The sequence below is a fragment of the Cynoglossus semilaevis genome, chromosome 1, assembly GCF_000523025.1.
Source record: "Cynoglossus semilaevis isolate Cse_v1.0 chromosome 1, Cse_v1.0, whole genome shotgun sequence".
Lineage (NCBI taxonomy): Eukaryota > Metazoa > Chordata > Actinopteri > Pleuronectiformes > Cynoglossidae > Cynoglossus > Cynoglossus semilaevis.
This window is the reverse complement of record NC_024307.1, coordinates 3853-22447: the sequence shown is the minus strand read 5'-3', so window position 1 is coordinate 22447 and position 18595 is coordinate 3853. Positions and strand designations below refer to the sequence as shown.

General features: G+C 43.0%; 1 long non-coding RNA gene across 1 annotated transcript in view; it reads left to right on the top strand.

The window, feature by feature from the left end:
- Positions 1-10317, top strand: part of LOC112488090 (uncharacterized) — a 26638-nt gene extending 16321 nt beyond the window's left edge. The window contains exons 2-3 of the long non-coding RNA XR_003051819.1: positions 7288-7366; positions 9096-10317. This is a non-coding gene — a long non-coding RNA (uncharacterized LOC112488090). The remainder of the gene's footprint in view (positions 1-7287; positions 7367-9095) is intronic.
- The last annotated feature ends 8278 nt before the right edge of the window (positions 10318-18595 follow it).

The following is an 18595-nucleotide window of genomic DNA, read 5'->3' as shown; positions in this document are numbered from 1 at the left end:
GTCCAGTCTAATCTAGTCTGGTATAGTCTGGTTCAGGCGTGGGCAAACTTCTGACTCGTGGGCCACAATTTCCTAAAACTGAACGGGGGGAGGGGCCAGGTCAGGAGCCAATAGATGGAGGGTTCGTGTGAACTAAGATAAACGTCATGCATAAAGGTTAAAATGCTTATATAATTTTCTCATGCATAAAGGCTAAAATGCTTATATAATTTTTTTCTCCATCTATTGGTGAAATGTGGGTATTGCAGAGAAAAGGCAGAAGTATAATGATAATTTAAATAAATTATATAATTTGGAAAAGTTTGGCGGGTTGGATTAAAAAGCTGAACTGACCACATCTGGACCCCAGGCCTTAGTTTGCCCATGCCTGGTCTAGTCTAGTGTAGTATAATGTAGTACAGTCCAGCATAGTATATTATAGTACAGCACAGTACTTTTGACCTGATTGATAGCTAAAGCCAACAGGCCACTGGTGGTACTGCAGCTCCAGTGTACTGTAGTGGTGGCTGTATGCTGCAGAGTGTTGGGTTGTAGCCAAACGTCTGCTGCTCCAACCGTGTCTGTGTCCCAGCTGTCGGAGACACACCGGGACACCAAGTGTGAGTGATGCTGTGGGTTGGTTGGATGTCAAGCTTCATGAGCCACTGGCAAAGCAACCAGGGTGAGGCGCTGCAAGCTGTGCAGGTTTGTGCAACGAGGCAACAGTAGGAGGAGACGCAGCAACGGTCGGATGGTGAAGTCTGGAACAATGTTGACATGGAGAAAAGTACTGGGAAGAAAGTTGGATCAGAACAAAAAGTGCAGCTGAAAAATCTGTCCATCCAAATTTGGGACGGAACATTTGAAATGAAATGTTATTGTAAAGCAGAACAGGTTATTGTCATGATGTTATGTTTTCATTTCTTAGAGGAATGGGGGTGAGAAAGGGCAGAGTGCGCCATGGGAGTTCTCACAGCAGTCTAAGCCTATGGCAGCACGATTAAGGGAAATCCCAGTGGTTCCTTTGTTGTTGTTTTCTGTTTTTTTTTTTTTTGACCCGTCTCAGTCCTAGCGAACTCTTTCACCAACTGTTGCCTGTGTCCTCGGCAGTTGGAGGAAAGAGTTCATATTTCGTCAAATACTCGTTGTATTTTCATGTCAAAGAGGAGACGAAGGTCCCTCACATCGATGAGGTGTTTGTAAGGAAAATGGAAAAGTAAAGCAAACGCATGTTCACTGAGCTCCTGTTTCCTAAGTGATTCAGAAATGATCCAAATCCCGTGAGCTTTCCCTCCAAACACCTCCGTAAAACAACAGTCCAGACAAAACTGAACGACTGCTGCTTCAGGTTTGAATCAGAGAGAAAAATGTGACTTGTTTTTTCAGGTGTAAAAATTGGTCCGGCAGCTTTAGATGAATCCAGAATGCTGCAACACCACGGTCCACTTGTGCTCAAACCTCGGCTCTGGTTTGGTGGCTGTAAGGCATGCAGAACTCTCCAGGGTCAGAACCGAGCCGTTGGGTTTCCAGGTGAACTTGAACCGTTGACGCTGTGGGCTTATGTGACTCTAGTGTGAAAATATTTACTGCAACTTTACTGAACATGGTACACTGTCAACATGTGTACTTACATGAAGGTATTTGATCCTTTTTAATTTTTAAAACATTTTTTAATTTTTTTTTTTAAAATACTCCAATGTAAGTCTCTGTATGTAATTATTCTTGTTTTTTTCCCCATTGTGAAAAAACTTCATTCACAGGTCAGTTAACTTCGCCAAACAAATCGACAAAATGTCTAAAGCACTCAGTGTATTTGAATGAAGTATCAATTTGATACAGTCAGTTTGAGGGTCTTTGGTCTGAAAGTTGTTTAGAAAAACCCTGTTTAAAAACCAATGTTTTTGTTGTTGTTTATGCAGAAGACAGTACTGTGTATTAAGATGGAGATTCTTTAGCAGCATCTTGTCTGGAGACATGAACATTTAACTGTGGTACCAGTCATAGTGAAATCATAGTAATGTACTCTTACCACAGTAATATCACGATCATAATATTGGTACTTCAGTATCAGGCAGTATTATCATCATACGGTGTTGTTTTCACCTCAGCGCCAACGCAGGTCCTTGATTTTCCAGCCCTGGGTTTGGAGTCTGGAAACTCCTGCCAGTGTCTGATAACAGAGTCTTTAAGACTGAGATGAATGAAGTGTCTCGGCTGGGACTCTGTCCCTGCAGGCCAATAACAAGGGCCGTCTATCTGAGTCTATCGACTCAGGCTTTTCTTGGTGTCCAGCTCTTCTTCTTTTCTATCTGATCTCTGTCTTTGCACACTGACTGGAGCAGCCACCAATCACAGCGCCCCCCTACCCCCCCACCCACCCGTTCACTCTTTTTTTCCCTCTTCTCTTTCCATCCTTCATTGTCTTCCATGTGCCATCTCTCTGAGGTCTGCCGCCTTCAGATACCTTATCTTCTCCTCATCTGCTCCAGGAGTACAGCAAAGCCAGCGTCCCACGGGGGCTTTTTAGATTGTTTGCAGAGGAGAATGGAGTAAAAAGAGAGAGCGGGGGGGGAAGGGAGGGGTAGAATGAGATTTACAGAAAAGACGGAGACGTCACAGGCAACAAAAGACGTGTTAATGAGATCATTCATGTCTTACACAGGAGCAGAAAGTAGACATGAGTGATAATGATGACGGGGGGGGGGGGGCTACTAGATTATCACTGACTGGTGCATTATGGTCCAACTTGTTATTTACAGGCAGAGCTGACAGTGTCTTTTAAAGGTAGCATCGTTAGCCTTTGTGCTAGCTGTCCTTACCTAACCCGACTCTTGCGGAGGATAAACAGCGTAGCTCCTCAGCGTGTGGCCGATTTACTCTGTCATCCTCACACACTTTGCAGCATCTTTCACTTCCCTGACATCTGGGGTGAAAAAAGTGTTGCCAGGAGCAACGACAAGAGGTGGAGGATGGTGGGAGGCTAGTGTCGTAGTGACGCTCGGATGAGTCTCTGTGGTGCTGTATTTGGTGGAACCAAAATAAAACTTGTCTATATTTATAATCTTTATTGCAGCAGAGCGTCTCCAGTGGAAAAAAAAAATCACTATGAGCCCATTGATGCTCGTTGCTACTAAAGAAAACCCAATGTTGTGAAGAGGTGGGGAGAAATTAGGGGCAGCCAAACAGCTGATCAGCTTTTATCAGTGATAAAAGTCTTGTTACGGTGCATCCTTAGTTCCAAATGATAGAATTATTAGTCATTTAAGAGAAAAATGTTTCTTCAGTTTACTTTTTAGATTAACAAAAGGATTTTTCCCCACAGTGTGTCTAAATAACAGTTTATCTATTGACTGTGTAGAAGAGCAACGATGAGTGGATGGATGTTGGAATTATTGTCAATGGCATTGAATGGACATTTGATCTGAAAAGTTCATTCTCAGCATTAATGCCCTGGTAGAATTCCTGTGACAGCTTTTTTTTTTCTCCTCTGCAGAACGTCTACTGAGAACCAAGCACAAAGTTGTTGTAGTGAAATCTGCATCACCACAAATTTACCCCAGTGGAGCAGGTCATGATAAATGACTCACCGGTTTATACGGACATGGCTTTATATATTAATGTATTTAAAAAGAAGTTGTTTTGAAACATCAGTATTTGGAATGTGACCTTTGACCTGCCACCGTGAACCACACCAGCTGTTAATGGCTACAGAATTCTGCAATCATTTCTAATAGTTTAGCCAGTGATTTCAGACCATGATGGATGATGGTTCACACACACATTTTCTACCAACTAAATCCCAGGTGACACCCAGAGGGCGCTCTCTGTAAGGATGCTGCTGTATGGGCCGGACAGCTGTCTCCTTCAGTGGCCAACAGAGGCCAGACGTGCCATATGGTCCACTGCTTTAAGCCCAGAGTCAACACAGTATTAATTCTCCTCAGTCACAGATTAACTGCCGTCACTAAAACCCATGACAACTGTGTCACTTTCTTTCGGTTTCCTCAGACCAAGCCGTTTGTTCACTGTCCAATAATAGTCATTGGTTAATAATCTACGAGGTTACTGAATACAGAGCTGTGTTATACCGCAGAGCTGTACACCTCCACTGATCAGTGACGCGACGATGAAAACTTCCCCAACTCTGAGTCTGTTTTAGTAGCTCTGCAGCAATGGTAAAGTAGACTTCCATGACATGACAATAAGTGAGGAACTTGTCCCTGCAGTCCACATACTGTAAGTCATATATGTCACTCAACTCAAGGCCCGTGGGCCAAATGTGACCCACTAAGTCATTTTGTTTGGCCTTTGGGAGCTTTCAAAATGATGAGCTGATAAATTAATTTTTTTATCACATAAAACAATGTACAATACTTGTTATCATAATTATAATAATTATTATTATCTGCTACAAACATACACTGACTCACTGATGTCAGTGGATGTGCAGGCAAAATGCCTTAAATGTTTCTAGCACATAAAAAAAACCCACAAACCCGTAGTTGAAGGACGGTCTCCTGACGACAAGAAAAAAACCCATCAAAGATAAAGAGCTGGTGAAATTACCCCGAGTATCTGTTAATGTTGGTTAAATTATCTGTTCATTTTTGTCCCTTCTTTGAATGAGATTTGTCTGTAGTTTCTATTTGATGTAGAAGGTTTTAGCAACATCCCAGATTAACATCTCAACTTCTTTCAGTAAATGACACTTTTATTGGTGTAAAATATACGTCTTTCTAAAAGTATACCTTTTTTTTAGGATTCTACTCAGTTCACGTCCCCGTGTCTTAAAAACTTTGAACCCGATCAGACCCCCCCCCCCCCCCCCCCCACCTGTAGCATCTACGGTGCAGCTGTGAAGGGCTGTAAAAACAGTTTTTTTAGAGTTTTCCTACTTACAAAATGATTTGCGGCGTGCATCCTACGTCAGAGTCGGATCGCAGAGGGAGCTGTGTGGAGAGTGCAGATGGTACAGTATTTCACCTCCGTTGGACCAGAAATTCAATAAGAAATTCTGGAAGAGTTCAGCTCTGAACGCACGCCCACCATCAGTGTGATCCTCCACAGTGGACGCCATAACCGAGCAGCATTTGTGGTTTATTGCAAAGTGTGAATGTTTCTACTCCCTACAGGGAGCTGTAGCCTCGGCAAAGGTTTTTGGCAGAAAGAAAACAATTAGATGGACAGATGGACCGACGGAGAGGATCGTGAAGAAGGTCAGAGATTATCAACCCTGGGAATGGATGGATGGATGCATGGATGGATGGATGAATGGTTGGATGGATGGGTGGATCAGGCAGAAGGATCTGTGGGTGTGGACCACAGGACTCTACACTAACATCTCATCTGGAGTCATCTGGAGGTCTGAAGGTGGGGTTGATCTGCTGTCTCCATGTTCACACTGGGGAGGCTCCATTACTCACAGCTGATAGAACCCCAGTCACCTCTCACCCTCTCTGTGGACGCTCTCTCCTGCTCACACATCTGTGCATTACCCAGGACAACCAGCAGGGCGTGGTGGGCTCAAGTGACCGTTTTTTTTTGGACTTTGAACTTTGTTTGCCTGGGTCTCACACTGGTCGACAGGACAACTCTGTTAATCCCTGACCTGGAAAACAAACTAAAGGTCATGACCTCATCATATTTGTGAAGCTGAAATGTATTTGTGGATTCTAAAAAGATGAAATCGGTTTTGTCAGATTTAATGGTTTGCACCTGTTGCCGACAGTCACCGTAACCAGCACGTCTGTGTGCTCGAGCCGTGTGTGAAGACGTGAATCTCACCCTCCACTGACAACTGACAACTGACAACTGACAACTGACAACTGACAACTGACAACTTCCTCTCAAAACAGAGCGTGTGCACAAAATGATTGGCTGCGAACCTGGAAGAACACGTGCTGATACAGAACCATCCTTTGGAGTCACTGGCTGGTTCATCAGCGTGTCCACAGAAACCGATATGGTTTTTGTTTTTTTGCCAACTCTTTCCACATTTTAGCAGCTAGCATGCCTGCCTTGCAAGCCTTTCCACATTTTAGCAGCTAGCATGCCTAACGGCGCCTCCTCTGGCAGCCTGTGTCAGTTGCATAGACACTTAGCCATGGTGTGACGAGTAAGGAACTCAATGATTATAATTCTTGTTTAATCAACAGGTGGCTGCTGTAACTGGTGCTGTACCTGTTAGCTAGGACTTTGGACCAGAATAACTTTTGACCTAACATGACGACTTCTTTGATTCAGTAAAAACACTTTTCTCACTAAAGTGTGTCAGAGGTGAGTGATAGGGAGACAGAGGAGGCAGGAGGAGGTGTCTCAGGTCCGTCGTCATGACGGCGGTGGATGAGCACACACCAGGTGGGCGACACGCCGAGAGAGTACTGAGGGAGAGGGAAACCAAATGTGACTTTTAATACAGAACACATGTAAGAAGGAGGTCAAGGACAGAGGGGAACTCTACAACGACATCATCCCAACATATTTGGCAAGAGTGTGAAAAAAAAAGCAGCTTTTTCCACTCTCCCACTTTTGAGCCTGTGGCCTCAAGTGGATCAGATCCCAGAGCACTTTTTCCTCTCCATGTAAACACTTCCATGTGTGAGTGGAGCATGTTAAGGAGTGGACCTTGTAAGCAACCACAATTCTCCAAAGTGTGGATGTTCAACAAATCATCTGTGTCCATCTATGATCCAAGTCTTTATCACTGCAAAATTGTACACAAGGGTGTGGGTAGTTTATAAGTGGGCCGATAGAGAAATGTGGGCTGCGTGGAAGGGGGCGACTGCTGAAATGAAATGTGTCTTGTCATCAAAAGTCAAATATCTGAGGTTTGGCCATGGACCAGAGTTCAGGGTGGGGAGGGTTACTGTGGCGTGAATCTGTGACCCACTCTGAGTGTGGGCTGGTCAGAGCTCAGAGGCTACAAGCTTTGTTTCATCAAAGACTTTCATTCTTTGGACACGGTGTGTTGTTATGACAGTGGACACTTATACTTTGATGTACTGTATCGTGTAGTACTGTTATCCTGGGTTGGGCTGTACTGGGTTGACACAGCTGGGTGTGGAAACATATATGTAGGATGCGGTCCGCCTGTTCCTGAAAGAAAGGCGAGTGAAGCTGAAGGTGGAGGTCATGACGGATGTCAGATGATGGTTAATTAAAATGGACTAGTGTGCCATAAGATATTATCATAGATACAGTATCTCATTTCATTGTATTTGTCTGAAAACTATCATTTATTTACTGCAAAAAATCTGTCTTTGATCATCTAAGAGAGGCTGACTGACAGAATCATTTCTCTTCCACTAGGGGGCAGTGGATGGCTAAAAGAAGAGAGGAACTCAGAGCTGTTGAAGAAGATCCTCATGTCTGACTTTCTTCAATTCCTGTGAGTATTTCAGTGTTGTTTAACTAAACAGCCCCAGTCAATTGTGAGTACAGTAGAAGTAGAAGATACTTTGTTTCAGTTCAATTTATAACCACATATATCTAACGCCAAATGTTTTAGGAGTAGTGAGTGCAGCAGGAACTGACACGTTTTTCCATGTAAAAATTTGTCATGGCCAAAAATGTCTGGGGGACATAGAGAGAGACCGTAAAACTTAACAATAAAATGAAGCTCATACATGTCGGAGCCAGGGTGTTGACGTGTATGCCTGACAACCATCTCTATCATTGGAGCTCGTGGCCAGTGACAAGAACAGAGAAGAAAACTAGCCGTCAAACTAGCATGGTGAATTATGTCATTGGAGCTTCAGGGTACATTTCTATGAGTAATACTAATTATTATTAAACATTTGTTCATTATGACATTCCATGTCATAGTTTGTGTCATACTGTACACAGTAAGGAGGTGAGGCTATGCTAAAGGCTAGAGGCTAGCTACGGTCAAAATGATTCCTGCACTCTTTCTTGTGAAGATACCAAAACTGTAGGAGACCAAATCTTGTGTGGGCGCATTTTCTGCACAGCGTCATTTATCATTAGTAAACATAAAAAGGGGAAATTTCACTGCTGACTCCAGCAACTCGGCCGAAATGACTGGCTCTGACTGGTTGGTCCACGGAAGAGTTGGCAAAAACTTCACACTCATGCAGTTTATTACAGATAATGAGTGTTGCATGTAGCTATACATGAAAGAAATGTTGGTTTTAATTCCAGTATTAACATTGTGCCAACAGTGAGACTCAAAGAAATGCTAAAAGAATGCTAATGCTAGTTGTGGTGCTCTTCTATCTTCTGTTCACTCTCATTATTATTTAACAGAGTCATGTCTTGTGACGTGTGTTAGTTGTTAAGACACCGTTTGCTGTGACACACGTGTATTTGGTCACATGACCCTGAGGCGCTGTTTACACGGCTGTGAATGATACGACTACAGACCCAGTTGAATAGGACTCTGGTCCCTGTAGTACATATGCCAGACCTTTATATGGCGCTGTGTCAACCACCCTGTAACATAATAACATACAGGGTTTGAACAGGAAGTTCAGAGAACTGGAGAAGAAGCCACAGATCACGTGTATAAAGTTAGCAAACTGTAAACAAACTTGAAAAAGAAATCATGAAAAGATGGAGATGGCTAACTGTAGCACACCCAAAAACCACATTAGCTTAGTTGTTACTGTGCAGTGTTAGCAGGGTTACTGGGTTGGATGGTGACAGAGGGGCGGGGCTTACCGTATCGTCTCAATCTGCTCCGTTCAAACGGCGACGCAAACGCTGGAGTTTTCAAACCTCTCCACTCCTCTCCGCCCCAACACTCTGACTTTGTCTAAATCTCTACTATGGCTCTTAGACGTTTTATTCAAAACATCACTGTTTGAATGATTGGCTGCTGTGTGGAGATTATGAGGGTACAAAGGTTGGAAAGTGTGAGTTTATCGGACCAGAATGTTCCAGCTTTGTCTCCGTTTGGTCTACGATGACGTCTGAAGTGCTGTCGTTCATATACCGTATATTCTGCTGCTCTCAAACTCCTTTGTGTGTGTAACAAAAAAATAAAAAATAACAAGGACACAAAAATCCATTAATCATTAAAAACAATGGATTCCTAATCAGAACGGCCCCTCCCTTTAATTTCCCTAATGTAAAAATATTTGTAATTAACATTTCAGAGCGGATCCTGACGGATTGGTTCTTGATGTGGTCCGTTTGTCTGCAATTACAAAATCTGACACTGGAACCACTTTGTGAAGGCTTTGGTGCTGAGCCTCGTTCGACTGGTGTGAACGTGATGACACATCAGTCGTATTTCATTTCATGTCATTCTTGTTAATAAAAAGCATTTGAAGAAAAAGCACAAAAAAACCCAAAAACAACCAATAAATATTGTTAAAATGTGCGTTTTGAAATTCTAACCTTCGTCATTATGTCGCAGGTTTTCTCAGGACAAAAACAAAGTCTGAGTGGAGTAACATTTTGAGGTGAGGACAATTGTTAATGTGGTGGGAGGACAGAGTGATTACTGGGGTTAGTGTGGTTGTGGTTTGGGCTCAGATGGACCCTCAGGAAATGATGTCAATTCATCATATTGTCCCTCAAAGAAAATCAAAGTGTGTGTGTGTGTGTGTGTGGGTGTGTGTGTGTTGTGTGATGAGGAGATCCCCTGGGAACCAGCATCTTCATCATCACTCTCCTCTAGGGATGTAACGATGCATCAAGTGATTAACAATCAATACAAATACGTGACAATTCTCATCGGTTGAAATCAAAAACGAATCGCCCGTCAAGGTCTAAGGAGCAGCTGCGTTATCTGAAAAAGACACTGGTCATACCAGGACACTACACAAACTAGTACAGTAGGTGGCAGTATGCTCAGGTCCCTGTGTAGGCTTAGAGACATTCAGGTGTTGGAACAGAATGTGGAAAGAACTGACATCGTATCGTGAGTTGAATACATCGTAACATTCTTACTCTGCTCTCAGTGTAATTTTCCTGATATCACTGGAAAACATTAAAAAGTCGCAGTCTTTCTGGTAAAATACACCCTTCAAATATTTCATGTGCACGGAATTAAAATTGAAAAAACTGTTTGTAGTTAGATGTAAAATAAATCAAGAAGTGTCAAGACATTGATATTAAAAAAAAAAGAAACGAAAAAAAAATGGACCTTCTCAGTTCCTAATTGTGAAGAGCAGCTCTAAGCTGGTTGTTGTTCTACAGGAAGTTCAGTTCAAATGTCCAGCTGTCGCTGAGTGAAACATCTGGAGCGTGACGACTGGAGTGGAGGGTTGGCGCTCCTCTAACGGGGTCCTGTGGTTACATCTCACAGGGGGGAGAAAGGTGGAACATTTCAACTGAGTGTAATGAAATCAGACATGCAGCAGGGCTGCGAGAGGGAAGTAGGCGAAGGGGGAGGAGGGAGGGAGAGAAATGCATAAAGAAAGGTCGGATTTCATACCGTCATCGATCATTTTTACAGTTGAGGTTGCAGACTTGGGGCTTCAGCCGTGAAGAGTGGGCGAGAATAGGGCAGGAGAGTGAGCTAGGAGCCACGGGGGGAGTCGGGGGGTGACACTATTAAGATAAACTAGTCTGATGAATGAGGAGCCTTGGGCTTTGTAGTCGTCCTCATCGTCCATCTGCTGATGTCACCTGGATGTGTGTGTGTGGGTGTGTGTATTCACAGTCTATGAAGTGACCCTGCAGTAACGTCTGTGACCAGGGTGAGTAAAGGGGGTGTCAGGTGTGTTCAGAATGTAAGAATTCTACACAGAACTAAACTCTCGTTAGAGAGCGACATCGTCAACGTTCAGTGGTAAAACCTGGCGTTAGGTCGAGGGAAACGAGTGGCTCAGCAGGACCCTCGTGTCATTACCTTCACTTGATGAAACCCATTCAGCTGCATTGGTTTGAAACTGTCAGCAGGAGCCTGAGCCACGGGAGCCTCAACAGGATTATGAAGCCACAGATGATACCAGAGAGGAGGGCACCTGCCGTCCTCCACTGCTAAGAGACGCAGCTCATTTCTGCAGACTTATAGGGAGCGTGGGGTGGGGGGTGGGGGGTTAGGGCGGGGGGCGAAGGTGGACCCAGTCTTGGCAGACGACAGACACGTGTGTGTGTTCGTGTGTGTGTCAAAGGAAGAGTGAAAGTTTATCTGCAAAGCGAGCAGCCGGCCAAGTTACCACAATGAATGAGAATGAAGGAGGAAAAGCTGGACCTGTCAAAACTGTGGGGGGCATTAAATGGAGAAAATGACTCCCCACTCCTCACCCACTCCTCACCCCCTCCTCACCCCCTCCTCCTCTGGTGTGTGTGTGTGTGTGAATGAGGGATTGTGAGTTTGTGTTCAGACCTGTGTACCATGTTGTATTTGCTCCTTATTATCCTCAGCATAAATCAACGGTGGGTTCCGTTGCCATGGCGACCAGCGGTAGGCTGGGTGATGGTGGTGTTAGCAGGAGGGTGCCAGAGCTGTTTCATTAACCTTTAAAAGACTTGGTATTTATTTTAGTAGCAGGACTATGAATATAAATTTGTCATTTTGTAAAAGGAAATGACCAGGTGATAAAACGTCTCTCCTCCTCCTCCCCCTCACAGCCCCCCCCCCTTTCAGGCTGGACGTGTGTTGGTGTGATTGTTGATCTCATTACCAATCACAGCGACTGCCAAAAAATATGGTGCAGACATTCAACACAGGATGAATACTAATGAGTTTCCACACACAGTTCCACTGATTCTCCTGGATCTTAACATCCCATCATCAACTCCCAGCCATGTGTCTGTGGGTGCTCCAACCTCAGGCCCGTGGCCCCGGCTTGTGTTAGAGCAGAATGACTCAGGACAGCCAGTCAGTCTACAACTGACAGTTTGACTGACACCACCGTCGGTTGGATCGTTCAGGACTGTAGACTGATGACTGTTGTTGAGGACAACCACTGGACTGAGGTCTGGACAGAACCAGGTTCTACAGGTTCTACAGGTTCTACCAGACCTGGTCCAGATGAACAGTCAGGACTGAAAGACACCGACTCTATGAAGAGACACTTTCACTCTGACTGGTGGACATTTTTATGGACATGTTTTTGTGGATTCACGTTTGAAATTGAGAAAAGCACATTTGTGAGTGAGAAACACTGACCTCTAGCTGCTGATGTCAGTCTGTCTGGTCCAGCAGTAAACAAGGTATTTTTTCATATTAAGTGAAAGTTGATTTCTGATTTTTTTTTTTTTTTCAAATTTAATCATGATTGAGATTTATTAATCCACAGCTAGGCCTAGCACTAGGATTAATGTTGTTTTTTAAATATAAATGTTTGTCTCTGCACAGATGGATGGATTTGTGTTTCATAAATTGGTCAAAATAAAAAAAAATATTAAGTGACTTCAAACCTAGACATCACTGTGAGAAAGATAATAATATATTGTTGTGGTTTTTTTACACTTAACTAATGTAATAATAATATGGTATATATATGTAAAGCAAGTATGCCATTTAAATGCAATACATTTTATTTCAGTATTTTCTTTTTTTACTACTTAAATCTTACCTGAATGCTCCTCGCATTTCCTCTGATACCTGAACGTCTCTCATTACAGACACACCACTCAGTAGACCCCTAATATAATATATATACATATATATATATATTAATGCCAGTCGAGGCTTTTGCGATGTAGCAAACTACCCTGTCGGTGAGCGTACACCATTGTATTTACTTGGTTAAGTACAGACGACGGCTCAGCTCCAGGTGCAGTTTTGTATTCATTCATCCATCACACTGACTCGTCCGTGTTGCTGCACTGTGTGTGTGTGTGTGTGTGTGTTCTAGTGCCCCCCCCTCCCCTCACAAAAAGTGAATGACAAGTCAAGAGGCTTCACTCGGCTCATTCCGTGATAGAACAAATGCACGCAGGTGTTTTAGAGGCGAGAGACGAGGAAAAAAAACCCCCCCTATATGTCAATATGTCGAGGCCAGCAAAATGATCGACTTCAGTTTAATTTATCGCACCATCAATGGAGTTATTGATTATCATCCCAGGCCTAACTATATGATGTCAATTGTTGCATTTGACATAAATGCAACAATTGCTTAGAGTTATTTAAAAAAAAAAAGAAAAAGATTTTGTCTGAAATTCTTCAGCCTGAACATCTGCTCCGTTGTGGACGGCGGCCAGTTGGAAATCACTCTGTCCTGTGGTGCGGAGAACGGGAGGGAACCGCAGAGGAAGGCTGCAAGAAACAAACACTCTAATTAAAAACACCTGAACTCCATCAGTGGAGGGTTTAGACCTGAAGGTAACATCATAAAACAACATGAGAACCATGACATATCGTCTAAGCTGCACGACGGCCCAGTGGATATGTCAACGAAGAACATAATCAGGAGCTGACAAAACACCCGGCATTTGCATTGCTGCCTCAGGGGCAACAAGGGCAGTGGAGAAGGGTGTCTTTGTGTGCTGGGGTCATGGACATTAAGGTTGTGACTTACTCCTTTAAAAGAGCATTCTCCAGATGCCTAAGCTGTAAGTGAGGCCTCTGTAACCACTGCTAATTCAATTGTACCACATGATTTCTTGGTGAGTAATCCACGAATGAGTACTCGGTGAAAAAAAAAAACAGCTCGGCATGCAAGTCTAATGAGCCAAAGGTGGTGGGAACGATGTGCTGTGCTGAGGAGGGGGCAGTGGGGGACCAACTATACGTAAATGTAGAGTCTACTCTTATCAGCATATTTTCTAAGTCATTATCAAAGTGATTTTCAAAGTGGGAGGCGCTGGAGATAAGAAAAGATATTGGCAAGTTTTTTAGCCGTGCTGAAAACATGTTCTTTAAAATCTTTTTTATGATGTAAAAATTAGGTGAACATTGATACAAATATGTGGAACTCTAATTGAAATAAAAAACGAGGTGTAAGGAGTAGGCTGCGTTTTCTCAAAGAGTCACTGGTCATACCGTGACACTACACACTCCAGTCCAGTAGGTGGCAGTATGCTCCTAAAAACCCACTATCAAACCCAGATGTCAGGTCCTACGTAGGCTGAGAGACGTTCAGGTGTTGGAACAGAACGTGGGAAGAACTGGTTCCACAGACACCAACAGTGTTCTCCAGTGGAACTCTTTCCACTTCCTGTTGTTTCTCTTCTTCTTCTGTTGTTGTTGTTTCATATATTGACAGTTAACCAGGTCAACCAGACCAGACCAGTTTGATCAGATCAGTTAATGAGGTTCACAGACTATGTCAGTTGGTGATGGGATTTGACCCAGTTCTGACAAAGATCAGTGGATTTGGTCACAGTTTGACTGGAGATCATTTTGTCAGAAAGAAAATACATTTAAAAAGTTGACATTAAACGTTGTCTGTGGAGGAGCAAATGTTGGTCTTCGGTCAGAAGCTAATGCTGTTGGGGGAAGGGGAGTATCCTCTGATCTAAGTTGTCAACACTTTCAGGGATAAGGTTGGAGTCCGTGTTAGTTCAGAGGTTAAACATGTTCAGGTATTTTTTAATTGTTGTTGTTTTTAGATCTGTCAAACGATTGTTCTATTGTGAGTCACGCTGATGACAAACAGACAAACGTGCAAAAACACCAACTCTTCCGAGGAGACAGGAAAATCTGAGCAGATGAGGTTTGCTCACTCTAGAGGTATGAGGCCTTAATTGAGGAAAAACACACACACACACACACACACACAGAGATAGTTAAGCCACAGCTGTGGTATGTGCAGTCCTGAGGGGTGTGGGTTCTGGATTGTTTCAAACCAAGTAAAGAAAGTCATTTAGCAGCCAGAGGATGACACCTCGGTCCTTTCAGGCCAGACAAGGACTTTCATTCATGGGAAACAAAACGCAGAAAATGGAGTTGATGAGACTGAGTCTAACTCATCTTGATTGGTGTCTTGTAAGTCAATTGTGATCTTATCCAAAGACCTTAGACACAAATCTGAAGGAGAACATCTTGGCCCTGAATGAAGAGGAACCACGTTCAACAGGAGACGGATTTCAAATGTTCACCCGGAGTTGTAGAGAAGAATACAAGCGTTTGGGTGGTGCTAATTTGTACCCACTCCTTTTCACAGTGAAAGAAAAAAACAAAAACGATGACTCCAAACACAGCGTTGGAGAGGAGAGAAAGGGACAGTTTCCATAGTAACCGTTTTCAAAGTGGATGTCTCTGCTCGCACACGTTTTTCCGTTGACTCGTTCTCTCGTTTTCTCTGGGATGGAATCACCAGCACCAGAGAAAACACTGCCAAAGTCGGAAGTTCAATCTTTTTTTGTTCTTACAAATTAAAGAACGGAGAAAATTAATCAGCCAGGAAAAAAAAAATAAATTCAAAACAAAAGTACCAAAACACACACACCTGCTGACAGCAGACTTCAGGGTCAGTGGCACAGCCGTGCTGCTCCTGCCCTATATTTCATCTTTAATCTGCTGCGCTGGAGGATTTCTTGGCCTCTTGCACTGTATAATCTTGTTGGGGGGGAGATGGCACTCTCACACCCACGGTCGGATCCACCGCACAGGGACAATGGATGAGCAGAATCCTCCAGGCGGTGGTCAACAGCTGTGGCTGGATCAGACTGACCAGTGGTAACACCAGCGGGGTCACCAGCGGGGTCACCAGCGGGGTCACCAGCGGGGTCGACACAGACGGGAACCTTCACCTTGGTTTTTAATTAGAGGCAAAGACCAGACCTGGAAATGATATTTGAGTCGTCATAGACAACAGAAGGCTGGGATTAGGATTAGCCCAGAGTATGTGTGTGTGTGCGCATATACAGTATATCCATATATATATATATTTTGTATACAGGTATACACACTATATATTTATATATTCATATGTGTGTATAAGTATGTGTATATATTCATGTATACAATTATATATATATATTCATATCTATTCATACACATATAGTCAGATAAGTTTACAGTATATATGTACACATGTATATATATATATATACATATATATAGGCAGAGGTGGAAATTAACTGGTAATTAGATCTACTCACGTTACTCTAATTATGTCGTTTTTGAAAGTATTTTTTTAAGTAGTTTTGGGATTCATCAGTCATTTAACTTTTACTTCAGTTCATTTTGACTCAAGTATTTTACTTGTTACTTCGCAGAAAAACATTATCAGCGTTAACTGAAAGAAAACTGCGTGGACTTAGCCCACGGATTTCCCACTACGTTACCGTCGGCAGGTACCATTGATTCAGAGACAGACTCCAGTCTGTCGTTTGGGTCATGGCTGGTGCCGAACGAAAAATGGAGGTTGAGGATTGTCACTCCCGTGGAGCAGAGGACTCAGGAAGTGGAGGAAATCCCTGGACAAATCTCAGCCAGCTCTTCTTTTTCAAAAGCAAACGAGGGAATAAGTTTCATCATGCGACGCGAAACGTGCCTTCCCCGGAGGACGGAGCTGCCGCGGTCGAACCTTCCACATCGAACCTGCGACAGCACGTGTCGGTAAGTAGAGAACCGGTGCTTTTACCTGTGTTTCCCTAACGTTTTGTTTATTGTTTGATTAAAAACTTTTCGCCTAGCTTAGCATCCATCCCGATAGCTGACGTTTCAGTGACGTAGAGCAGAACCGGAGCGCGGTCAGAAATAATCCAAGTGCGTCATTTTAATCGCAGTTTGTCTCTAATGAAATGATCCTAAATTATGTACAATACACTCGACTTGTTGCAGTCTAGACCAACGGTTTTCAGAAGGTGAGGCGAGCCTCCTCTGGGGGGCGCCAAAGAGTGGAAATATTATTATTTTTAAACTTGTGAAAGTAAATCGTTTTCAAATAAATTCTATCAGTTGTTGTTGAAACAGAGGAGGCATTTACTGCACAGGTGTGTGGGTTAGGGCAGGTAGACACGACATTTCGGGGAGGGGCTTATCTGTCCTTACGTACTATGAACTTTGATGGACTGTTGGGCTGTTCATGCAAACTTTGCAGGTGTTTGAGAATTTGCACTAATGTGACATTGAAATGATAAAAGAATATTGATGATGAAAATCAACTAGTTGGATACTAGCCTGGATGTATAACCAGTCTTTTTTTACATCAAGTTATTTAGAGTAACTAAGTTACTTTGACTCCGAGTAAATTTTAAATTACGCAATTTTTAATTTTTTTTTATCAGAGTAGATTTTTAAGTGGGTACTTTTACTTTTACTTAAATACATTTTATAAGAATCGTTATTGTGTTTTCCTTCAATAGTAAAAACCCGATAACACAATGCCTGGGTTTCGCCAAATGAAATATGTGTCCTAAAAATCATTTTGAGAAAAAAGCTATATGTGAAAGCCACTAGATGGCAGCATTGCAGCTCATTTTATTCATCTATTTTAATAATCAGTGTGCTGAATGCTGGTGCAGCAACTCAGACAGTGGTTTGTACTGATATAGAAATAATTATTACCAGGCGACAATAGCATTTAAATTCAGGAGATTTAAAGGTGAAAAAACTTCTGTCCACTAGGGGGGGGTGGCAGAAAATAATTAAGAAACACATCACGTTAGTGAGCAGGCAGCACTTAACTTCCTTAACCACCAGGGCACCACTGCCCCGCTATATTGGTATAGTGTAAGTGTAAGTAAATTGCTAAGTGTTTGGACAATATCGGATATCGGCAAAAAGTTGATATCAGTAGTCGTTTGTTTGTTTGTTCAGGTTTTTTAGTGGTAGAAATTGTCTTCCTCTTTTGGTCTTCATGAAACCATCTGATATTTTAACAAAACCATATTATTGCTAACATTACCAGACCCCCACACCCCCTCTCTCTGCCCCCCCCCTCCCACCTTTCCTTTGCCTCCTCTCGAAGCATCATTTTGCAGCAATTTCTTTTTCCCCATAAATCCAGATCTTTACAAGGCAGATTGATGTCGTGGGCGACCAATGTCAAACTTTATCTACAAAATAATGGAGACCACAATAAAGTTTTGACAGTCAAATTTGCACGGCTGAACACAGTCAGGCTCAATTTGGCTTTGATAACTTCCCCAGCACTAAAACAAGCTCACCTTGAAGTACCAGACACCAGATAATGGACCAGAGAGTGGCCCATCGATTAGAGCAGCCAGGGAGGATGAGAGATGACCTGGTCTGCTGGTGTCCCAGTGCAGAGACCGCTGAGAATAAATGAGACCAAGGAATTGATGGGACAGTAATGAAACAAGGGGAGGAGGCGAAGACGAGAAGACACCGAGGGGAACGGGACGTTGGGACCGGTCGGTCTGACTATTAACTGGCGGAGACGATGCTTCACGTTCCACCGGCGCTGAGTCAAATGTGAACAAGTATCGACAAATGTACCAAATAGTCGCCTTGGTTTGGGTGAGTTGAGGAGATACCAAGTTAGTCAGCATCACTTACATGTTGCCCCATTCAAGTCCCAGACCAAAGACACGCCGTCATTTTTGCCCACAAGGTCAGTAACAGTGATGAAGTTGTATTTCACTGTTTCACCACCAGGAGCAGCGTTTCCTCATCTTGATGCAAAATTAAAGAACTATTATTCAGTTTCTCTTAACAACACGTGCATGAACATGAAACCACATTAGATGTAATGAAAGTGATGATGATGATGATGAAGAGTGTAGATTGTTTTTTTTTTCTTTTTCTAACGATGAAGAGTGTAGATTGTTTTTTTTTTGTTTT